Source organism: Falco cherrug, chromosome 1 (assembly GCF_023634085.1).
Source record: "Falco cherrug isolate bFalChe1 chromosome 1, bFalChe1.pri, whole genome shotgun sequence".
Lineage (NCBI taxonomy): Eukaryota > Metazoa > Chordata > Aves > Falconiformes > Falconidae > Falco > Falco cherrug.
In genome coordinates, this window is record NC_073697.1 from 100,805,668 (window position 1) to 100,829,401 (window position 23,734).

Below are 23,734 nucleotides of genomic sequence, written 5' to 3' on the forward strand. Positions count from 1 at the left end.
CAGGCCCAGCACCACACACACCATGCTCAGACCACCCTTTATTTATCTTCTGCTACACCTAGGGACTGACTCCCAGGGCAGGGTCCTGGGCCTGTCCCTGGCTGCTGTCCCCCACCTCACTCCAGGGCTGACACCAGGCCTCCCTAGGGAAGGGGGTCAGGATCACTCCTCAGTGTGTCCCGTTCCCCCCCCCCCCCCCCCCGCTGAAGGGTCACAAATTCAGAAGTGACTTGTGGGGACTGGGGGATCCAATGCTCAGAGCATCCCCTCCTACAACAGGGAAGGAAGAGGGTGAGGTTTTGCCTTTCCCAGGGTCTCCTATTCCTTTCTCCTTGCTTTGATGCTTCAGTCCCTTTAGTTCCTCTGCCTCCACCCACTCCAGCTATGGCCTTCCAGCTCCACACACTCATGCCAGCAGCCATGCTCAGTGCCATCCTTTGTCTCAAGGACCAGACATCATGCAGCTCCACAGCAAGTCTTCCTCCCCACATAAGGCAGAGCTTTTTGGGTGTCATTGAGGTACTGCATGGTGCCAAGTGGCCAGCTTCTGTTCCAAGGCCAGCTGCAGGCATCGCTTATAGAGTGTGCCACCACTGTCCTGTGTCTTCCAGCCTAGACGCTCAGCCTTGGAGGTCACATGTAGAGGACCCCAGCACCTCAAGGTCTTTTTGAGATGCTGTGCAGGTACTAGCACAGCCTGGGTTGCTGTGATACAGCTGCCAGAGAAGCAAAGCTGTCAGCATCAGCATTAACACCACAGCACTAGCATCCACTGCCTTCCATGCCAGCCCTGCTCATGGCACAGCAGGGCAGGGGGTAGTGCTTGCAATGCCAGCTTCATGTGAAGCTTGCAGGTCAGCACCCAGCCCTGCCAGGGCATACCCTCCTGCCCATGTAGGGTAGGAAGTCCCACACAGGCCACATACCTTTGACACTCCACACTTACTTGTGCTGTGACCCCTCCTCACCCAGGCTGCAGGCAGTGGGTGGCTCCAGAACAAAGCAGTCCATGGCAATGTGGTCAGCCAAGACCGGCACCTCCACATCACTTAGGTTACTTGCCCTGCACAGGAACCATGCCAGCCTGCAGGCACAGGAGGGGGAGCGGTCCCACCTCATCTGACCCCAACCTATCTGCATACAGTGCCCTGTGATGGTGGGAAAAGCCCTGCCTTTTCCTTCTGGACATGTGAGTGCAGTTGCAGTGGAAGAGTGTCTGGGTGTCCATGTTATGCAGCTGGTACTTCACCTGGCAGGGCGTGATCTGGTACTCACACTTATCCAGGTGCTTGTAGCACCTGCAGATGCTGCCTGGGTTTGAGGACAGCAGGGCAGTGAGGGGCATCCCCAGCACACAACCTCAGCAGGCTGAGGCCTCAGGACACCTTGGCTGTGGTGCACACTCTGCCCCCAGCACAGAGTCACCCTGCTGCCCATGTGCCCCCACAGCAGACACCAGGGTGGTGCCATGCTGCTCTGTGGCCGGGTGGGATTGGATGGTACCATCTTGAGGGCAGGCCGTGCAGGCAGGGTGTGCTGAGCCCCCAGCCCCTTGCTGTGCTCCTCCTGGTGCTCGCCTTCCTCCAGCAAGGTCCTGTTCCAACATGGTCATTGCTGTTGCGGAGCTGCGCGCCAGCCCCCACTTAGCTGCTAGGTACCTGGTTGTGGGCTCAGCTTTGTCCATGGCGGGGGCCGAGATACCTGGGCCCCACGACTGCTGGCCTGTAGCAGGTCTCCGTGCCTGGCAGAGCTTGGAGTTTTGCCCCAGTCGCTGTCGCAGCAGCTTTAGCCCTGCTCTAGAAGACTTCCTTCCCTTGCCTGGGGGCTGCACAGCAGGGCTGTGCATCTCCTCCGTGGGCAGGCTGTAGTGGTACCGACTCTGCTGCACCATCCTGGCCCAGGGTACTGTACCATAATGCTCACACCTGGGGACACCACAAGCCATGAGGCCCTGCAGTGGTCAAGCTGCACTCCCCTGCAGCCAGGCAGGGCATGCTCAGGGCTGCACAGCAGTAGACAGTACCAAGCCACAGGGCTGCAACAGCAAGCTGAGGCGGGGGGTGGGGGGAAGCACCCCCTGGGACACTCACCCTCCCCACCAGTGCCACTGGAAACACGCCTCGCTCTCCTCCAGCACGAAGCACGACACCTCCACCAGGTTGAAGAAGGTGACGCCGATAATGTTGGAAACGGTGTCGCTGAGGGCCAGCAGGCACTGCCGGAACCTGCGGGGCGGCCGGAGGCGGTGAGCAGCGCAGCAGCCCCCCATGACTGCCTCCCGCCCGGCCGCCGGCGCACCTGGCATCGCAGCGCGAGACGATGTGCAGATGATAGTTGCGGGCAGCGCCGCGATCTGTGCCGAGCACCGGTCGTGCTCCCGGCAGCACCGGTCGGGGCCGCGGAAGAGACCTGCGGGCAGCACGGCCCGCCCGCCGGGATACAGCGCGACCGCCCGCGACCGTACACAGCTCGCTGGCGCTCCCCGCCGAGTCTCCGGCTCCGCACCACAGGGTGCGGGTGCGGGTGCCGGTGCCGCCCAGGAAGGTCACGTAGCGCCCCGCGCCGCCCCGCCCCGCCTAAGTCCGCACCCGGCGCTGATTGGGCCGCGTCGGCCCCGCCCCGCGAGGCAACAGCCGGGACCTCCCAGCCGGGCACCCGCCTCCCGTGCGCCCCTTGCCCCGGCTGCTCCGCCTGAGCACCCCGCACCCCGGTATCTGTTTGCCCCCTGCCGCGGGCACACCGTCCCGCGCACCCTCTGTCCACGCACTGGTCTGTTTGGAATTAAATCTGGTGAAGGATGTAAAGGACAACAAGAAGGACTTCTTCAAGTACATTGTCAGGAAAAGGATGAGTAGGGAAAATGTGGGCCCACTGCTGAATGAGGTGGGTGCCCTGCTGATCAAGGATACAGAGAAGGTGGAGTTGCTGAATGCTTTCATTGCTTCAGTGTTCACTGCCAAGGCTGGCCTTCAGGTTTCCCAGAGCCTGGAGGCAAGAGCGAAAGTCTGCAGAAAGGCAGACTTTCTCTTGGCCAGGGAGGAACAGGTTAGAGATCACTTAAGTAAACCTGACACCCACAAATCCATTGGGCCCTGATGGGATGCACCCCTGAGCGCTGAGGGACCTGGCAGGTGTTATGGCCAAACCAGTCTCCATCATCTTTGAAAGGTCATGGAGAATAGGAGAGGTGCCTGAGCACAGGAGGAAAGCCAGTGTCACTCCAGTCTTAAAAAAGGGCAAGGGGGAAGACCCAGGTAACTACAAGCCAGGCAGCCACACTTCCATCCCTGGAAAAGTGATGGAACAGCTCATGCTGGAGGTCATCTCGCAGAATGTGGAGGAAAAGAAAGACATCAGGAACAGTCAACATGGATTCACCAAGGGGAAATCACACCTGACCAACCTGATAGCCTTTTGTGATGCAATGACTGGCTGGGTAGATGAGGGGAGAGCAGTGGATGTCGTCTACTTTGACCTGAGCAAGGCTTTTGACACTGTGTCCCATAACATCCTCACAGGTAAGCTCAGGAAGGGTGGGTTGCATGAGAGGACAGTGAGGTGGGTTGAGACCTGGCAGAATGGCAGAGCTCAGAGGGCTGCTATCAGCAGTGCAGAGCCTGCCTGGAGGCCTGTATCTCACGGTGTTCCCCAGGGTCAGTAGTGGGTCCAGTCCTGTTCAACTTATTCATCACCGACCTGGCTGAAGGCACAGAGTGCCCCCAGCAAGTCTGCAGATGATACAGAACTGGGAGGAGCGGCTGGTGCACCAGAGGCTGCGCTGCTGTTCAGCCAGACCTGTGCAGGCTGGAGAGTTTGGCTGAGAGAAACCTCACAAAGTTCAGCAAAGGCCAGTGTAGGGTCCTGCACCCAGGGAGGAATAGCCCCCTGAACCAGCACAGGCTGGGGCTGGCCTGCTGGGGGGAAGCTCTGAGGAGAAGGACCTGGGAATGCTGGTGGGTAGCCAGTTGCCCATGGGCCAGCAGTGTGCCCTCGGGGCCAAGGCGGCCAATGGGATCCTGGGGGGCATGTGGAGGAGTGTGGCCAGCAGGTTGAGGGAGGTGATCCTCCACCTCTACTCTGCCCTGGTGAGGCCACATCTGGAGTGCTGTGTCCAGTGCTGGGCTCCCCAGTTCAAGAGAGACAGAGAGCTACTGGAGAGGGCCCAGCGAAGGCTATGAAGATGATGGAGGGACTGGAGCATCTCCCTTGTGAGGAAAGCCTGAGAGAACTGGGGCTGTTCAGCCTGGAGAAGACTGAGAGGGGATCTTGTCAATATATAAAAGTATCCTAAGGGCGAGTGTTGAGAATGGGGCCTGGCTCTTTTCAGTGGTGACCTGTGACAGGACGAGGGACAATGGGCACAAATTGAAAAACAAGAAGTTCCTTCCAAGTATGAAGAATTTATTTCCTTTGAGAGTGACAGCGCACTGGGACAGGCTGCCCAGAGAGGCTGTGGAGTCTCCTTCCCTGGAGACATTCAAAATCAGCCTGGACATGACTCCGTGCGACCTGCTCCAGGTGAACCTACTTTAGCAGGGGGTTGGACTAGAGCAGGGGTCCTCAAACTTTTTAAACAGGGGGCTGGCGCACGGATGAAGTGGCAGGAGGTCATCTGTGGCTGCTTGGTTTCCCCCCACAACCCCCGGCGGGGGCGGGGGGGGGGGGGGGGAGGGGTTCTGTAAATACTGGGGGGCTGGATTGAGGACCCTGGGGGCCATATCCAGCCCGCGGGCCGTATTTTGAGGACCCTTGGACTAGAGGATCTCTAGAGGTCCCTTCCAACCCTGACCATTCCATGATTCTGTGATTCCTCTGGTGCAGCTCATGCTTCCAGAACCACCCTGGGCTTTATTTACTTTCTCAGGATGATGCTCTGCCCTGCTGGGGTTCTGCATGTCAGAGGGTCAGGGGGGACAGTTTGTGGAGCCCCACACCCCCAGGAGTGCTGCAGGGCAGCCAGGAGCTGGCAGACAGGGTTCAGCAGTGGAGCCTTATTTTACCTCATCAGGATTTCCCTAACAGCGTGGACAGAGGCCAACACCAGAGACAGTGCAAAGTCCACTCTGCAGCTGTGATATGGCTGGTATGTGCCACCCATGACATCACCTGAGGTGTCACAAAGATCTCCCAGCTGCTGTGTCACCTTGTGGGGCCACCTCTAGGCTTGTGTGGCCCCTTCCCATGGAAGGACATTTCCACCCTGGAGGCTTTGTTCACCAAGTGGGATGGGGGCTGGCATGCCAGCACTGGGAAAGGGCTTTGCTAGGGGATACCCCAGCCCCAGGAGAGAACCAGCCTTGAGCCACTCCACTGGGAACCACACTGGCGTCCTGCTGCAGGCTCTGCCACACTGCACTGTGCTATCCATTGCACTCCCAGTGTGTCCTAGAGCTGCCCCATGCCCGGGCTGTGCCCTTGCACCCCCAGCACACTTGGGGCTGCCCCATGCTATAGGGCTGTGCTTGCAGCCCCATGGGGGCCCCGCGGGGAGAGCCCCACACTAGCAGCACAGTGCAGCCTTGGCTGCCAAGTGTGTGAGTGCATCACAGACTCAGAATCCAGTTTAGGTTTGTCTGGAAGTTAACAGGGGACAAGGAGGGACACCCAGTGCTTTGGCCTTCACCCTCCAAGCAGCTGGTGGTGGGGGCATGGCTGGCCCCATGCCACACAGCACCTCACTGTCTAACCAGGTGACTTCTGCCCTGCTGCTGGCTGCTGAGGTGAGGCTGGGGTCCAGCCAGCCAGGGTGTGGGGCTGAGCCCTGCACTGCCTGCCCTGATGGCAGCACCATGCAGCCCCACGCATGGCTCTGCTGATGTGGCTCAAGGTTGCAGGCAAGGCCAGCGTAGGGCTGCGATGCCAAGGGCTTGCTCTGCCTGTGCTGCTGCAGTGCTTGGGGCACCACTGAGCCTGCAGTGGGGGAGCACTGGGCTCTGGAAGAAATGCCAGCAGCCACAGTCCCGTGTGGTGAGAGTGGCCAGCAGGTCCCCGGCTGGTTGGCAGGAGTACAGGGATGGGCTGGTGAAGTGATTCTACCCCCCTGCTCTGCACACCACTTTCCACATGGGGCAAGACATTTCCATTGGGAAAGACATCTATACTGGACCGAGGCCAGTGGAGGCTACTGAGCTGGTCGTGGATGGAGCTGGGCTTCCTTGGGCTGGAGGAGGGGAGAAGTGGGACCTTATCTGCCCTAAACTTTGGGTCACAGCAGGGCTTGTTCCTTCTCCCTTTGCGCAGGGCTTGTTCCTTCTCCCTTTGCACTGCCAGGCCAGCACGGGCATCGGGGTGATGCCTCCTACGGGGATGTCCTGCAAGCAGGGGTTGGATGTCCAGACGGTGTGGGTGACCACCAGACCTGTGGCCTCATCCATGTCCCACAACTGACACATTTCTGGCTGCCCCCACATCCAGCCTTGCCCTTCGCCCCAGCCAGACAGCAGCACTGGCTCCTCACAGGCATGCAAGCATGCAAGCGTGTATACTGTGCATGCTGCCAGCTCTGTCCTGCTTGTGTCCCTGCAGGAGAGGCACCAGTGGAAGGGGGACACAGGTCTCCCTCTCCGGAGAAGGGGCTGTTACTCTGCATGGAGCAGAGCCAGAGGAACCTGAACTTTTCACAGTGCAAGCAGGGAAGGGAGCTGGTTCTGCAGAGCCCTGGACAACCCCAGCCAGGTCCCGCATGTAAACACCGAGTGGCTCAAGGACTGCCATGGGACATTACCCTTCATGTGCAGCATCCATGATGGTATTGCATTAGGAATTGGTGCAGTACTGGATATGAGTCTTTCTGCCTTCTACTACTCTAAGATGGAACTTACAACTTTGTGGAGGTAAAAAGAAGAAAGGATGAACACATGTCAATCCTGTTCAATAGGGTATCCAGGACATCCATGGTTCTGGACACAGAAGGCAGAAGAGGGAAACAACTTCTTTATGCAAAAAAAAATTCTTGCAAAGGCTGGAAGACAAAACAAGACTTGGAGTGAGTGAAGGGATGATGTGGTTACTTCACACCTGAGCTGAGGTTATAAATTCGGCTAGGCTTGCAGACCCATGGGAGACTCTTGAGGTCTGATGTGGACTCTGCCATGCACCCACAAGTCCCTCCATCCCCTGACAAGATACGGTGGGTTGGTACTCCCCAGCTGGCAGCTGACATGGCCTCTGCCTGGGTGCCACCACATCTGTCACCTGCCTCTACATAGGAGAGCCTGGGTCAAGCCATGCCTCCATGTCACATCTTTGTCCTACCTGGGTCCCCTTTTTTGGAACAGAGACCCCATGCCAAGTCCACCCTGTCACACTCCTGTGGGCACCCTCAGCACACAGCAGCCAGGATTGCCCCCAGCACCTCTTCCCCAGCCTGCTGGATCAGAAAGACTGGGCTGGCAGGAGCAGAGCTCAGTCTTTCCATCAGCCAGCAGCACTGGCTTATGGAGTCAGGCTGTTTGGCATCTGTCTGCTCCCTGGCTGCCACCTGGGACAAGAGGCCAAGGTGGTGGGCTTGCCTTTCAGGTGCCCTGCAGCCCTGGTTCTATGGGAGAGCAGTGATTCAGGCTAGAGTTGCACTGGTGTCCATGGGTGCTCAGCCCACCCTGGGTGAGGAAAGGTAGGGCACACTCTGCCTGCACAGCCAGGCCCACATGCCCAGCTCCACACCCTGGGGAGGCTGCGCTGAGGTTGGGATGTGGCATGTACCTGGAGCTCCTTAAGGAAAGGGCCATCCCTCTAGAATATATTTTCTAATATAAGTTTATGGGGGAAGGGGTTAAAGAGAGGGAAATATCTTCCCTCTTGCAATTGCTCTTAGTGCAGAAGCTGGGCTGGCTCTATCAGCTATTTTCAGTGAAGGTCTTGGCTGCGGAGATGATGGGGAGTCAGATCAGGCTCCACGTTCATCTGCGGGTCCTGCAGCTCACAGGAGTCCTCTCCTGCCCCAGGTCTCCAGCTGAGAGTGCAACCTCCTTGAGGTCTTTCTCAAGGGTTAAGGAACACCCTGAAGGTCCTGGGCAGCCTGGTCTAAGCGACCTTGCTTGAGCTGGGGACTAGACAATCTCCACCCTCAGCAAGGAGGTGTGCTGGGCTTCTGGAGTGGCTTCCAGCAATAACCAACTATGCTCTCTGTTAAACAGCCATGGCTAGAACAAAATACAGAAAGACCCAAGGCATAAGAAAAACAAAGATGGAAACTACCCCAAAACATCCCCAACACACACAAGTTCTTTGTAAGAGGTCAGATACTGATGCTAGGAGGAAATTCCCACCATTTTCTGTTTTCCCTGAACCCCTAGGCAATTCTCAGTGCCATTGTGTATCTGGGAGGCAGCTGGTTTTACTGCCCTGGTGAACGCCTGCCTTTAAATTATGGGAACTACCTAGAAGGAAGCAGGTCTGCAAGCAGGATCTAGTACCTGGCTGATACATATCACTGCACTTCCAGGTGAAGGTCGGGTAAGTGATGAGTCAGCAGGACCTGGGTTGACCGACAACATAAGGAACAGCAGCTCAGAAGCAGGGACCCACTTGTCAGCATGTGTTGAGGCTTGGCTGAAATCATGTGGGCTGGCAAGCTGGATAGTAGAAAAGGTCACAGAGTTGGGGCATTTCTGGAAAGTTTCCCTTTTTTTGCTGTCCAAAGTAAACCATGTGATGGTATTTTCATCTTTTTGGAAATGACATGAAGGACCAAAGCAGCCTGACAAGAAAAAAAATTCCTGCATGCTTCAGGTTTGCTTAACATTGTGCATGTTGGCTCTGACTGCGAGCCTCCACAACTGATGAGGAGGTTTGGGTACCTACAGCTTTGTGTTGTATTGTGCTAGGTGAATCATTAATTTGCAGACTAAGGCTAACAAGTCACAGCATGTGTGTCTGCATTACTCCCAGCATGGACAGAACTGGGGCCAACCCCAACTGCCCTGGTGCAGCCAGATCCACCTGGAGCAGAGCAGCCCTGTCTGGTCCTTCTGCTGGCAAGGCTGCAGCCTGTCTGCCCTGGACCACAGCCATCCATGTCACATCAACATCATCATATGGCTCAGCAAAGGGGTAGCAAGTGCAGAGCAAGCCTAAAGACTTGAGATTTCCTCCTTGAACCCTGCATAGCTCCTGATAAAAGTAGTTTCCCTAGTTTTGGTAAAGGAAGGAGCCAAATGCAATTGGCCTTGGGCCCCAGGGGATTTCTCCTTCCCACTAGAGCTGAGTCAGGTGCAACCAGACCCTGGGCTTCTCCTGGCTTAGTCCAACAAAATGATTGTTGTGGTTCCCATTTGTAGGTCCAGCCTAGAAACAAGGCAGATAGACACAGGCACACAATCTCTACAGCACTTTCTACAGAGGGTGAGTGTCAGGAACAGCCACAACATGGAGCCTCCAGAGAAGAAGCTGCAGATGTTTACCAGCAGCAGGATGAGGCCAGCTGTGTCCAAGGGTGTTAAAGAGTGACAGTAGTGACAGAGCAGGGCAGTAACACAGAGCAGCTATTTAAGGAGCGAGCCCTAGGGCCTGGAGACAAGGCCAACACAAGGGATTGCATGAAGGGGACTGGGACTCCAGAGCTTCATTGCCCTGGCCAAAGATGGTGTCCTGTGCTTGTGCTGCTGTCAGGGATGGTGACTCTGCAGTAGCACCAAAATGTTGTGAGCAGCAGAGGGAGCCCGTGGACGGGGAGTGACATGGCCTAGAAAACTGGAGTTACAGGGCAGCAAATGCAGCTGATCTTTCAGAAATGTGCTGTTGGAGTAATCCCAGAAGAAAGGGCAAGTGCTGCTCAGAAAGTGGCTTGTTTGTATTTTGGATACTCACAGCACCAGCAATGTTGCTTTAATTCATCCTGGTGTTCATGTCAGTCAACTTGAAGGGCCAGGGCAGTTTCACAAGCTCTTAAACCTTGGGACTGCCTTTACCACTGTGGCCAGACCACACACAGTCACCCTGTAATCTCCCACCCTCTGGGGCCGATGGTCATGTCTTCTGTGCTCTGTGCCAAAGGTTCTCCAGGCAGGCAGGATCAAGGTCAGATTTCCATAGGTCTCTCTTGGATTCACACCATTGTCAAAGCAGAGCTAGCTATTTTTACTGGGAAGCACAAAAGAAAACCCGGGAGGAGCCCCATGAGCATTGCAGCACACCTCCATCCTGCACAGATGTAAGTCAGGGTTATGTACTGGTGTGGTCTTCCTAATTTCTATTGCACAAACCTTATTATTCAAATGTGGAGCAATTGTGACAAGGCATAGTTCTTATTTCACTCATGTTTCCATCAGTGACAGTGCTCTATCTGAGAGGCCAGGTCCTTAGCTGCGGGTGGTCACTGGGGCACACAGCAGCTCTGGCAGAGGAGCCCAGTGCGGTACTCGTACTGCGTGCACAGCCGGGCGGCAAGGGGCAGCTCCTGCCTGATGCAGCATCATGCCCACAGCTTTCCCAGGCAGGCCAGGTTCTGCACAGGGCAGAGGACCCCCAGGTGACCTAATGCACAGATGTCCTTGAGGTTCCCCCGCCAGCCTGGCGCAGGGAAGAGAGGCGGAGGGATGGAGGGCACAGCTGGTCTCCTGGTCCTGCAACTGCAGGGAACCGCTGGCCAGAAGCAGCCGTGAGGAGCCCTGGCAAGAAGCTGTGCTCCGTGCTGCAGAGGAAGGTGAACGCCCCGCGTGGACCTGTGCCCATCTGCCTGGGGGGAACACTCCTTCCAGCCCCCAGAACCGGCGGGAGCGCGCTCGGGGTCGGCAGCCGGGGACCGTTAGCAGCCTGCCCGGTGCCGGTGCAAGGGTGGGCCGAGGCACCAGTCCCGTGCCGGGCAGCCACTCCCGGGCAGGGCAGACCGATACCGCTGTCCTTCCTGCGCCCAGGGGGATGGCTTTGTCCCGCCACCGCTGCCCTGCCCCGCCGCCCGGTCACACCGCAGCCCGGTCACACCGCAGAGGCCTGGCACTGCGCCGAGCCCGGCCCGGCCGAGCCGTAGACAACAGATCCCAGCCGAGCCGAGCAGAAGCGACTCCAACCGAAGCCATTTCAGCCGAGCCGAACAGAAACGGTCTGAGCCGAGGGGAGCCGAACGAGCCAAAGCGAACTGAGGCGATCTCATCCGAGCCGATCCAAGCCGATCGGATACGAACCGAAGCGAAACGAGCAGAACCGAACAGAATCGGTAGGACCCGATCCGAAAGGGGACGATCCGATCCCGGCCGAGGCGAGCCGGGCCGAGACCTACTGAACGGAGCCGAGCTATGCCGAACAGAGCCGATCTCAGCCGAGTCGAACGGAGCCGAGCCAAGTCGATCCCAGCCGCGTCGAACGGAGCTGAGCAGAGCCGATCTCAGTCGAACAGTATCGAGCCACACCGAATAGAATCGATCTCGACCGATCCGAACCGAAAGGAGCCGATCCGATCCCAGCCGAAACGAGTGGATTGCCGCCGAGCCGAAGAGAGTCGCTCACAAACGATCTCAGCCGAGCGGAGCCGAACGAGCCGAGCCTAGCCGAACGGTTCCGAGCCGAATCGATCCGACCCGACCACAGAGGAGCCGAGCCCAGTCGAGCCGAGCCGAACAGAGCAGAGCCGATCTCAGCCGAGCCGAACCGAGCAGAGCCCTACCGAGCCGAACAGAGCCGATCTCAGCCGAGCGGACCGACCGGGCAGAACCGAACATAGTCCTCCGGAGGTCGCCCTCTATAGGCCGGCAGGTCTCCGACGGTCGCACTCTTAGTGACAACGCCAGCGGCAGGTAGCCGGTGCTGCAGCTCGGGCGCCGCCCGGCTCCCCGCTGCCGCCCCGCAGCACCGGCACTGCGGTACCGTCGCTGCCGCCCAGTGAGGAGCCGCCGCAGCCGCCCCCCGAGCACGGTGCCGACTGGCGCTCGGCGCGCAGAACTGCTGGGCCCGCGGCGTGCGCGGTGCAGGAGCAGCATGGCGGCGCGCTGGGTGCGGGCGGCCCCGGAGGGTCCGGGGGTTGAGGGGAGGGAGGCGGGGAAGCAGGAGGCCGCCTCCCGGGCGCCGGCGCCTCGCCAGCTCGCCAGACCCTTCGAGTCTGCCGCGGCCCCGCTCGCCCCGTGCCGCTGCCCCCGCTGCAGCATCGCCCCCGCTGCAGCATCGCCCCCGCTGCAGCATCGCCCCTGCTGCAGCATCGCCCCTGCTGCAGCATCGCCCCCGCAGCCGCATCGCCCCCGCAGCCGGGCCCCAGCCCCAGGTGCCCCCGGCGCTGCCGTGGCGGCGGCAGCCGGACCCCCGCTGCCAGCCGGACCCCCGCTGCCGCTCGGAAGGGCCTGCGGCAGGAGCGGCTCCGGGCAGGGCCGAGCGGCGCCGGTCACGGTCACTTGTGCTTCTGTCCCTCTGCCGGGGCCGCGCCGCCTCGGGCTGGCGGGGGTTGTCCCTGCCCGGCCTCGCCCCACGCGGCGCGGGTGCGGGAGGGGACCGGGGGGCACGGCCCGGTGTGGGCAGGAGCTGGGCCGGCCGGGGAGAGGCGAAGGAGAAGGAACCCGAGGGCGGGCGGCCAGCAGCTGCCTCCTGCTGCGGACACAGAGGGCCTAGCCCTGCGGTGGGGGGGGACCAGCCCCGCAGCCCGCAGCAGCCGGGTGCCAGCGTGCACAGCGGGGTCCGTGTGTCACCCGCGGGGTGGGGCGGCCCCCGGTGCGCGAGGGAGCGACGCGCCGTGTCCGGGAGGCCGCGTCTTGCGAGGAAGAGCTGTGAGACACCCGGGGGTTACCGGGGTGGGGGAGCCGAGCGGCCGGCGTTCTGCGGGAGGGAGGGAGGAGAGAGGGGGAAAGACGCGTCTGAACATTTTCACAGCGGTACCAAAAGCGAGAGCTGTGGTGAGTCCTGGTCCGTGGGACCCTGTCTCCCCTCTTGTGTGTCCCAGGCCCCCCCTGCCCCTCCTCTGCCCCGCCTTCCCTTCCCTGTGCTGCTGTGATTTTGTGGGGGGGGGGGGGGCGGGGGATCCGGACTGGACCGAAGCTGCTCTTACCGCTCCCCCCCCTGTAACAAAAAGCTCACGAGTCGGCACAAGGATGGGGAGGTCACTTCGCTATTACCTCCGTGGGCAAAACAGATTTAACCTGGGGAAATCAGTGCGATTGATTAGCAGTCAAGTCAGAGCAGGAGAATGAGCAGGAAAAGCAAATCTTCAAAACACCTTCCCTCCAGCCCCCACTTCTACTGGGCTTAACTTTACTCCCGATTTCCCTATCTCTTCCCCGCAGGGGATGGGGAACGACAGCTGCTGTCAGTTGATCACACGTCATTTCTTCTTCTTTCTCCTCCTCTTCCTCCTCCTCCCCAAACCTTGCCATGCAAACCCATCATGTTTTGATTCCCTAGCTCTCCATCCTATTCTTCTGTCCTGCTCCCTCTTCCCTTCTGCCTTTATCTCTCATTCTGCTGTTCCCTTCTCTTTTACTCTCTCTGCTTTTGTCCTACTCCCTCTACTTCTCTTTTCTTCATCTTCCGTCTCTGTCTTGCAGCCCAGGGCTGGTTTTCCCTTTACATCTCTGTTCTCATCTGTATCTGTCTCTTTTTAGGTTTTCTTCTTTTTTTCTACCCGCTGCCTCCCCCCAGTGTCTCTGGTCTGTTCCCTGGCATTCTTTTCCTCCCTGCACCTGTACATGCTGCTCGGGGTCCTGGGAGATGTCTGAAGGCGGGGGACATGTCAGGAAAGTCTGTGTCCAAAGAGGTACTTACTACTGTGAACTCCTGACTTCCCGCAGGCACGGGAATCTCCCAAGCCAACAACACAACTGACCTTTTCTTGGTGGTTTTTAAAGGTGATGCCATGAAAGGATGGGATAAGAAAACCTGATGCCCTGAGCACATCATTTCCAGAGAAACATGTTGCCTATACACCTTCATTTGGGAGGTGGACGGGTGAGTACATTAAGTGTTGACTTGTTTCAGCACAGCTGTGCTTTTATTAAGAGGTTGTAGAGACATCTCCACTCCCACTGGAGAGCAATCCAGTCACTGATGAGGGATGTCTCAGGGCTGGCCCTGCTGTGCAGTCAGGCTGTGGCCAGCCAGGGTCAGCCTGCCACATCGCGTGTCCCCCATCCTGCTATTTAACACCAAACTCATCTTGGCTTTTTCAGTCCTGCTGATAACTCCATACTGTTTGCACTCTCTAGATGAAGAAATCCCAAAAAGTGGAGAGCAGAAGCATGCCCCTGGGATTCACGCTAACTTTGAAAATCTCGTGTGAACAAGTAAAGGTGCTGCAGCAAATATGCAAGCTTTGTTTGATTTCATAGGCAGAGGTGAATTACAGTTTTTAAAAGCCCTGACTAGCACATACTGTTGCACGCAGCAACTGTCACTGCCTTCCTCATGCTGCTGTGACAGCTCAAGGCATGTCAGCAGTTTTGCAGTAAGCACTGATGTAATGTTACAGCCAAGAAATTACATATATGAAAGATAAGAATATCAGTTCCACAGCAACTGTGTGTTTGCATGATGGAGCCCTGCTTTCGTGGAGATGGCTGAATGCCTGCCTGCTGATGGGAAGTAGCGAATGGATTCCTTGTTTTGTTTTGCTTGTGTGTGCGGCTTCTGCTTTACCTATTAAACTGTCTTTATCTCAGCCCACCAGTTTTCTCACTTTTACTCTTCCAGCTCTCTCTCCCATCCCACTGGGAGGGTAGTGAGCAAACAATTGTGTGGGGCTTAGTTGCTGGCTGGGGTTAAACCACGATGCGCTGGCTGGCACTAGTTCATGAAATGTCTTTGATGCTAAATCACCCCAGCACCTTGGGCTGGATGAGAAACAACCATGCCCTTCCTTAAGAAGCTGGCATTTGTAACAGAGGCATGAAATGATTATTTGTGTGGTGCCTAGAGTCTGAATGAGGTGGCAGGTATCCCATCCCTGCTTCCTTCACCTTTCTAGGCTTTTAACATGGTAACAAGCAACGATGAGTTAGCAGTGTGGACTTCAAATGACTGTCGGTTCATCTCAGAGTTACACACAGAAACAACACATTATTTTAAGCAGTCCTATTTCTGTTACAATCAAAGGCATTCCTGTTAACTCTCTCTATACAACACCTGTAAATCAGTTCATTGTAAATGAGCTTCTGGCACTGATCTTTGCGTTCACTTTGGTCTAGGTCAGTAGCTTAGCAAACCACCTTTTATCTAAAGCTACCTGTAGTCTTTAGCAGTCATAAATATATCTGTTCCTTCTTAAAGTCTCTGCAGACCACCCACACATGGCCTGGAAAAGACCAGGTGGCGAGTTGAATGTAGATTAAATTGTATTTTAAGTGTTACTTCTCTGATTGCAATTTCTGATCCTTCTGATGAAGTGGTCTGTCTGTTTTGTTTGTGTTATCAATGGGAATGCTTTCAAAATTGCTCTGGTGCCAAGGAGAGCAGAAGGAAAACATTGCTTTATGGTAAGCATTTTGAAAGAATGTTTACACCCAGAGCATCAAATTGATTTCCCCAAAGAACAGGCTGAGCTGATCAAAACCAAAAATGATCATTGATTTTGCACATATTTGAATACAAATAATTTGATTTCAAAAAGTCTGTTACGTGCAGCAGCTCATGGTTATTTCCATATTTCCTCAAGCACATCATAATTATTTTCTTAGGCTCCATTTTCTTGGTTTCGTTAACCTTTTTGCTGGGATGCAGGCAGGTGCAGAAGCAGTTCAGTGACTGGGCAGAATCAGGGCACAGCTTGAGACCTGATGTTCCCAATTTTAGTTCATTGAGGTGCCAGCCAGTGGAGGCAGAGCAGCAGCACATCATTCTTGTGTTCTCATTTTTGTTACGTTTTTCTGCAAAGCTTTTGATTCTCAGTTGAACTCCTTTGGAAATCCTAATGGGAAAGTAGTTGAAAGCTTCAAAAAGTCTCTAGAAATTCTGCCAGATCTTCATGTATTCTCAGAAACTGTTTAACATTTGTGAGAATTGACTTTCACTAGCACCTACGTACTTAGGTCATCAAATACATATTTTTCAGATGTGCCTCATCACAGTGAATTTCATTACAGTTACATAATACCCTACAAGGCCAGGGAATTATGATCCTTCTGCTAAACACAGGGAATTGAGAAGCTTAGACTTCATAACAATTCCTCAGGCCTTTCAGGATATATGTGGCTGAAATAGGAGTCAGCGTCTAGGTCACCTCTTCTTCCTTTGCTTACACACTTGATAATTGCTGCCCTGTTCCTTAAACTTGTTCTGAACCTCTATCTGTAAGAGAGATGGTATCATAAACAGCAAAGTAGACTGGAAAATCCCAGCATATGGCATTGATTACAAAACTGTGAATTCATCCTCCCTAAAATAAAAATCTATACCATTTAATGTAATGCATTAGGCATTACAGGCAAAAAAGCCCTTCGGTATAATCCCAGTCCTCTGAAAGGCCTAAAAATTAGTATGAAAAACCTTCCAAATCTAGTAGAGCTGAATATAGTGAATGCAAAAGATGAGGTGCCAATTGCTTTTGCTCTGTAGAGTTGGTATTTAACTAGCAGGTCAAACAGGACAGTGTTTAATACTCTTAAGGCGAACCTTTGTAGAAATGGTAAGTAATGAAAAAAGCATTCCATTTTATTATAGGTAGCTTTACCAACCTTTTCCATTAAGCCTTACACTAATTAAAAGGAGATTTTGTATCTTTTGGAGTCAAATGGAAACCACTTGAAAGACAGCTTTTGGGATTTTGCAGGGACTGTTTAACTTCTGGCTGAAAGAGATGGCAGCCTGTCAGAGCAGCTGTGTTGGGTGGTATCAGACCCGTACCCGTCTGTGTCGGAAAGAGTGACACATGCCTCTCTTGTGAAGCTTCTCTGGTCGTGCTGCAATAGTGAAACAAGTTGTCAAATGGTAGATGATCATTCAGGACTCAGTTCAGATCCTTGTTACTGGCCTGGGAGCACTGTGGGGTGTGCTTGACCCCCAAGATAAAAAGAGAGTACTGGGTGACCCTGCGAGCTGTTCTAGAAATTACAGTGATGGGTGGCAGAGGTGCTACAGTCAGGCTGACTAGCAGCAGGCAGAAAATGCACAGATTTTAAGGGATCCCTGAAACATAACAGGGCTGGGGTTTGAAAAATGCATGTGCAGATAGAATTTGTCACAAAGTGAGAGTTTTCAAAGTGATGCTGGCACTTTGCAATTTACATATTATGTCTCACCCTTTATCCAAACAATGATTTCAAGGGAGTTTTTAAGTACTGTCAGTATCTTCTCTCCATAGGCAAATGTGTATCTAATTACAAGAAGTTAAAGTAGAAAACCTGACATTTTCAAAGCAAGGATCAAATTGTGGTGTGAATGGCTCAAGTATGACACCTAAAGTCATATCCAGCCTGATCACTGAAAATGCTGAACACACAATTCCCAGGCAGCTCACCTATATAGAATTTTAATGGAATAAAGTCACTTAACTAGGTCTATAAATATGGATTTAGGTCAATAATGGCACATAAATTTGAAAATGTTGTGCTTGGGCTTGTCCCATAGTCTTGCGACAAATGTGTGATGCTGCTACAGCCAGGACACAGTCTTGTCAAAAATTCATCTGCTCCCAAGCAAATGGAGTCCGTAGGTTACTGGTATTTTTTGTCATAAAGCCTCTTGCAGGAGAAGCTTCTCTCTGGCCAGAGAGAACAAAAATAAAGTTATCATACTTATCACTGTATCAGTGTCATTATCTCAGCACAATCATAAAGTATTACAGAGAGAGCTATTCCAGATTTTCATTAGTCAGGAACAGAGATGAAGTTCTTGCCCCCAGTAACAGATGAAGCTCTGTGCATGTCCTAACTTAAACCATGTCAGTAGCTCCAGTGAAGCAGCTAAAGATCAGGAGACTTACTGACATGACCTGCCAAGTTGGTATCGGGGAGTCATGTGAGTTAGGTGAGGTGGTATGAGAGCAGTAGTGCTAAGACAATGCAGTTACTTGGCAGACAGCAGTGTTCAGGATGCTGAACACGACATTTTTGTAGATGATTATGTAGAACAAATAAACTTCATGTGAAGTCTGTTCACACAGTTACAGAAAAGCAGACTTTTAGGTCTGAGCATGAGAGTTTAATGTGAACAGAATCTCTAAACAGAGTTGACAGTGTTGACAAAGGTAATATTAGATTTGAATTAGAAGCTTTGTAAGGTTAATTAAAAATCAAAGACACAATTACAATAGAAGTCATTATCCAAGAGTATTAAATCAGTTGCAAGTCCAAGCCCATAAAAGAATTAATCAGGAATAATTTAATGTTGGATATCGAGGGCTTGTATTTTCCACTAATGCCCAAATCCATTCCATTAACCAGTACAATTCTTCAACTCCATAAAATGAGTTTCTGAAAGTAAGACAATAGAAGAACAATTCTGTGGGAAGAAGTTTTAATTCTGCTTTTAAAGTACAGTTACAGTAACTAGAATATGGTTTCTATCTAGAGAATCACACTGGCTAAGGCCAAAGGTTTTTCTGATCCATTTCCCCGTGTCCAACAGTGGCTGATGGCAGATGCTGTGGAGTGATCTAAGAGCAAAGTGAGCTGCTTTCAAGGGTGTGTATCACAGCATCTAGTTCTTTCTTCCATTAATTTATTTAATTGCTTTTTAAATAGTCATGGAGATCAGTCCATGAAAACTTTCCTCTTTTCCATGGCAATTAACTTCCTCAATCAGCTACATTATGTGGAAAAACATCGTCTTCTGTTTGTTTTGATGCCTGCCATGTGATGACTTTCCCCTTTTGTGGTGCGAGACTATGAATCTCCAGTCTTGGCTCCCTTTCACCAGACTACTGATCATCCATCGCATGGATCTCTCTTATAGCCTCTCTCAGTCATCTTTTCTTGCATCACCTTTATGGCCCTTTTGGGGCCCTTCTCAGCTGTCCTACACGTGAACAACAAATAGTTGAAGGAGGCTAGAGAGAGGGAAAGCAAAAAGATTCATTTGGCTTTTAAGAAGAAGGAGTTGAAGTGCTTGGGACATTGGGGGAAATTCCTAATGTAGAAAGCAGAAAGGCATGAAAGCAGCATTGAATGATGGGGAGATTGTGGTTACCATCTAACCACTCGTAAGTTACCAACTCTGCTCAAACCAGATCTCACTGAAGTCAGTGCAAGCCATCACACTAACTGTGATTCTTGAAAACAGGCTTTTGTTGAGCAAAACTATCGTTTTATCAAGGTACGTCAGGAGATTTGTGCAGCTTTTGACTGCAGGGCCCCTAGCTTGTAGTAAATTTTGAGCAAACAGGAAAGCCAAAGCAAATAAAAGCAAAAGTAAGATTATTTCAGTCCCCTATGTCTGGTGGCACCTTGAAGAAGAACCAAGCTTTTATTCTGTCATCTAAAGGTTTTCTTCTTTTTTAACCCAAAAAATAAGCTTGTCACAAACCAGTACCTAACCTACTGCAGCCGTTTATCGACTTGGGTCCCACAGGAGTGATTGTCTAGAGGCAGTCTGTATAGCTGGTAACAAGCTGATAAATGGCCACACCAGGCTCAGTGTTGGCATCTGGAGGCAGTTATTAATCAGATCAAGCGCTTTATAAACTATTGATAAAAGGTTCAGTACCTTTCCCTTCCTTCCTAACTGTAAACTTACGTCTGAACAAGTTATCTGGAAAAAACTCATCCCTCAAGCATATTTTTCTTAATTTTCAAAATTTAGAAAAAAAGGCTAGGACCTTGAGATAATTTTTTTTTCCTCATTTTGTTAAGGTTATGGACTATCATATGTCAGTAAGATACATGGTCTGTTAGTCGTCAGGTTTACACTCATTAAAATCGGTGAGAATTTTGCTGTTGAAGTCATCAGATGCAGTATGAGTCCCAGGCCTTTCTAGATGTTTGACCTTGGAAACAGTCTCCTTTAGTAATCTAACACTACAAATAACAGAATTTATTATCAGCATGACTGTTATAGAGTGACTAGTTCTTAATATAGTGCTTTTTTCATATGATTATTTTCTTGTATTTAAAATGAGAAGAAGCTGAAAGAAGGAAAGGAGGCTGTTACTCTTAAACCAACATCAGAAGAATTATTGGCTTCAGATCTCTGTATACATCAGATTAGGAAAATACTCCAAATGTCCTGGGTACAAAACACGTAATTTGATGTCAAGTCCAGATTTATTTTCTTGAGGACATTGGACTGACAGTAATGCAAGTTCTCTACCAATCGTTCCAGAAGGATTAGACATTAAACAATAGTTGCAGAATGTAAAATATAATCTTAAAGGCATTGAATCTGCAGCATGCATGTTCCCCAGGATATTATTACAAGACTCTTCATGTCTTTTTTCTAATGGCTCTGTGGATTCCCTGTTTTCAATCTGCTACAACCAGCTTTACAAATGTCCAGCCACTCTTTTTCTCTGTTATTATTTTTTTTTCTATTGTAAAGCATTTCTGATCATATTTCTCTCTCACTACTTTTAAAATTTATTGCTTTTCTGTTGTACTGTTAAGGATTTTATTTCCCAATTGGTATTAATTTTTAACTACTTATGTAAGTGTGTATCAGTTCAGATTCCTGCAGAAAAAAGTTTGTCACAAATCCGCAAAAGCTAAATGATGAAAGCAGAGCTTGCAGACTCACTACTTTCTTTCTCTGCCTGCTTCATCAGACGTAAAAAGATTTTATCTTCATTCAGATTCTTACACTGCCCAGCACTATAGCCTTTATGTATGACAGGAAATAAATGTATGGATCAATTTCTTGGCATATCTTCAAGATCAGCAAAGTTGCACCCATTTATATCTGCAAAGGATCTGGCAGTAGTTGTTGTCACAGGCTAGTCACACAGAAAAGGTTCTGAATCAGCAGTGCCACAGAAATCCAGGCACCAAAATACCTCTGTGGGCATGGAACCTGTAATCAGGGAGGTGCTTGGAAATATAATTTTGGTTGCTTTGTTATATGAAAAAAAAATATCTACATTTTCTTGCAAAGAGATGAAGTGTTGGGTTCCTCAGCTGTAGGTGTGGCAGTGTTCTAACCAAAGGTACATGTGGATAAATGACACTTGCCTGCTTTTGTTCCTAGAAATACAGTGTTAATGCCCTTCTCAGCAAATGGTAACAGCGAATGGGTAAGTTTACCCCCAGGGGCATGAGGGTAGTACATCCTCTGCAACCACTACAGGCAGGGACCAGTGTCCTTATCCAGTCACTGCATGGATTTTTTCTAAGGACATACTGTGACCCAAATCCTGTCCTGGGCGTTATGATGTCCTCGCACATGTCATGGTCACGTGTCTCAGAGCAGGCTTTGGCCCCATTTGCCATATGGGAGCTGGAACATCGTGTTTTTTCTGAATGTCCCTTTTTTTTATTTTTGTGTTTCTGTTCAAAGCTCAAATGAAGAGCTAATTGCTACCCCAGCAGAGCCCATTGGCTGCAGGCTTCCCCGCTGCTCTGCTGTTAGTCTGCTCATGAATGAATTCTTGGGTTTGAGGCAGATTTCCAGGACCCCTGGGATGGTCCCAGTTTAGCTCAGTCTGCTTATTGCTTGACATTCCTAAATATGAACGTGCTATGAAAACTACCAAAGGCCAGTCTTTAAGGAAACTTTTGAATGGGCAGCTCAGTTACTTCTCCTCTGCACAGTGACCAGGAGAACGTGAGTTCTTTTGTTCCTTACAAACCCTCTTTTCTCTCTTTAGAAATACAAAAAACTAGTTTGACCCTTGAACTCTGGCTCTGCCATGGGAGCTTACATTAATTGCCACATTGGGGCAGATTTCATCCTTGCAAATCTGCTCTTTTCTCATTGTCCACTGCATCATTTCCTCCTTGTCTTCCCACCATGCTTGGTGCATCATCTATGTTGCTATCAGGATTTTCCATGTGCAGCAGGGGAAATGGCATGGTAGCGCTCCAGGGATTGCTCCTGGCTTTGCCAGTGGCTCTGTGTGGAGGCTTAAGCAACTCTCCCAAGCTTGCTGCTTCCCCGCTTTTACCTCTGGAAAACGGCAAGGGTGAGAGCAGAACTTTTAAAAATGATGTGAAAATGAAGTTAGAGTTGATAAATGTATTAGGATTGTTGTTATTGTAGACAACGCTAAGTGGCATTCCTCTCAGAGAAGCACTTTGTAGACGTGGAGGGAACTGAATCTTTCTCTGTATTTATAAACACCATATGTATACCTTGATTTACGTGTTTTGCTGACAGGGCTTGCTTGATCTCACAGAGTTAAACCAAAGTTGTGAGAGATGGGAGGAAAGGAACAAATATGTCTCTTCGAGACCTGCAATATCCCATCGTCACTATGGCAGGGCTGAATTTTAAAGAGGGTTGTGAAGAAACTGACCCTGTGGATGTCTCTGGTGAAGGAAGTGACTGGTAGACATTAAAAGCTGGGGAAATTGTAGGAGATAATAGAGCAGCTAGGTAAGATGGGGCAAAAACATCACAGATTATGAGGTGAAAATGAGACGTTTGCATTGTGTGCCTGGGTTATGAGGATCCTGAGGTCTAAAAGACTAAGGAGGTGCTATGCATTTGGTGCTCATCAAGGCAGCAGCAGAGGAGGAGAGTCTACTGTGGATATCCGTAATAAGGAAGGCTGCATCTGCGCTTCTGCCCACATCAGTCAGGCCTCAGGTAGGTCAGTGTCTACATGTGGCTGACAAAGGAAACACGAGTCTCCAAGCCAGACTTATGGTGATAGTTTGGCATGTGAAAGTAATTGAATATTTTACAGCAGGGCTTCCAAGTATGAACAAAATTCTGCGTAAAGCACTGCCAGACAGACTTGGCAGATGTATTGTCACACGTTACATGATGATACTGAAGTTGTTTTTAGGTGTGCATTTGTTTGTTGGTACAACAATGGGAAAATCTAAACCTATTCAGAAAAGAAAACATTGAACTTCCTTTTGTTCCATCTGTTTTGCTTGTTTCAGAGGACTCCAGCAGGGCCCAAGTCCCCCACAGCCTGAGTCTGGGGAAGCCTTTTACAGAAAGCTTGTTCCCCAGTAACATAAAAACACATCATTTATACCTCTGTGATTAGTGCTTAGAAATATTTTTTCCAAGGAAGTTGATGTAGCTACTGTGATCATTGACTTGTTTATGCATTCCAAATCTATAGTATAAATAGTTCTGGTCAGTGCAGAAACAGGCTTCATCCCACATGTGATTATGTGGGAGGGAGAGAACACATGATGGAGTATGAGAGCAGCAAGAGCAGCGTATGTGAGCAGGGAGATCTCTGCTAAAACAACAGCTTCAGTTATCAGCTGTGCCCAGCATCCATTGCAACATTTGCTGCATGTGATGTATTATATAGAAATTTGCAAAGTCCTGTATCCGTTAACAAAGTGAAGGGGGGACAGCACCTTTCCCGTACTTTCTTTAGCCAGCAGCCCACCTTCCCAGGAGGAGCTGTGACAGTCTCCCTGCTTTCCTGTCCCCTTCCTCCATTCCTTGCTGCAGATTCCTTCCCGCTCCCATCTCCCACCCTTCCCAGCCTCAGCTTCTCCCAACTTGTCACCTGCTGGCTGTGACAGTGCAGAAAGATGGCTGTGGCCAGAGCAGACAGTGAGGACTGGGGCAGGAGGGAGCGCGTGGTGGTACAGAGCCCTGGCCACGCCCCGTCACACATCCCAGGGCAGCAGCGGCTGCCTGAGGGACAGAGGAACAGAGTGTGCAGGCAGGGAACAACGTGCATTTTGTCATGCTCTGGCTCTGGAAAGACAGAAAAAAGTCTGTTAGATTTCTCTACTGGATATTTCTGAATGCTAAGGGTTGCTCT

General features: G+C 51.6%; 1 long non-coding RNA gene across 3 annotated transcripts; it reads left to right on the plus strand.

Moving 5' to 3' along the window:
- The first annotated feature begins 11,275 nt into the window (after positions 1-11,275).
- Positions 11,276-14,569, plus strand: LOC114015968 (uncharacterized). 3 transcript variants are annotated; one of them, XR_008730657.1, is made up of 4 exons: positions 11,276-11,814; positions 13,518-13,669; positions 13,761-13,860; positions 14,118-14,569. It is a non-coding gene; the product is annotated as an uncharacterized LOC114015968 (long non-coding RNA). The 3 variants fall into 3 exon arrangements; XR_008730656.1 differs by lacking the exon at positions 13,518-13,669; XR_003560185.2 differs by lacking the exon at positions 11,276-11,814 and having other exon boundaries at positions 12,985-13,669.
- Positions 14,570-23,734: the final 9,165 nt, after the last annotated feature.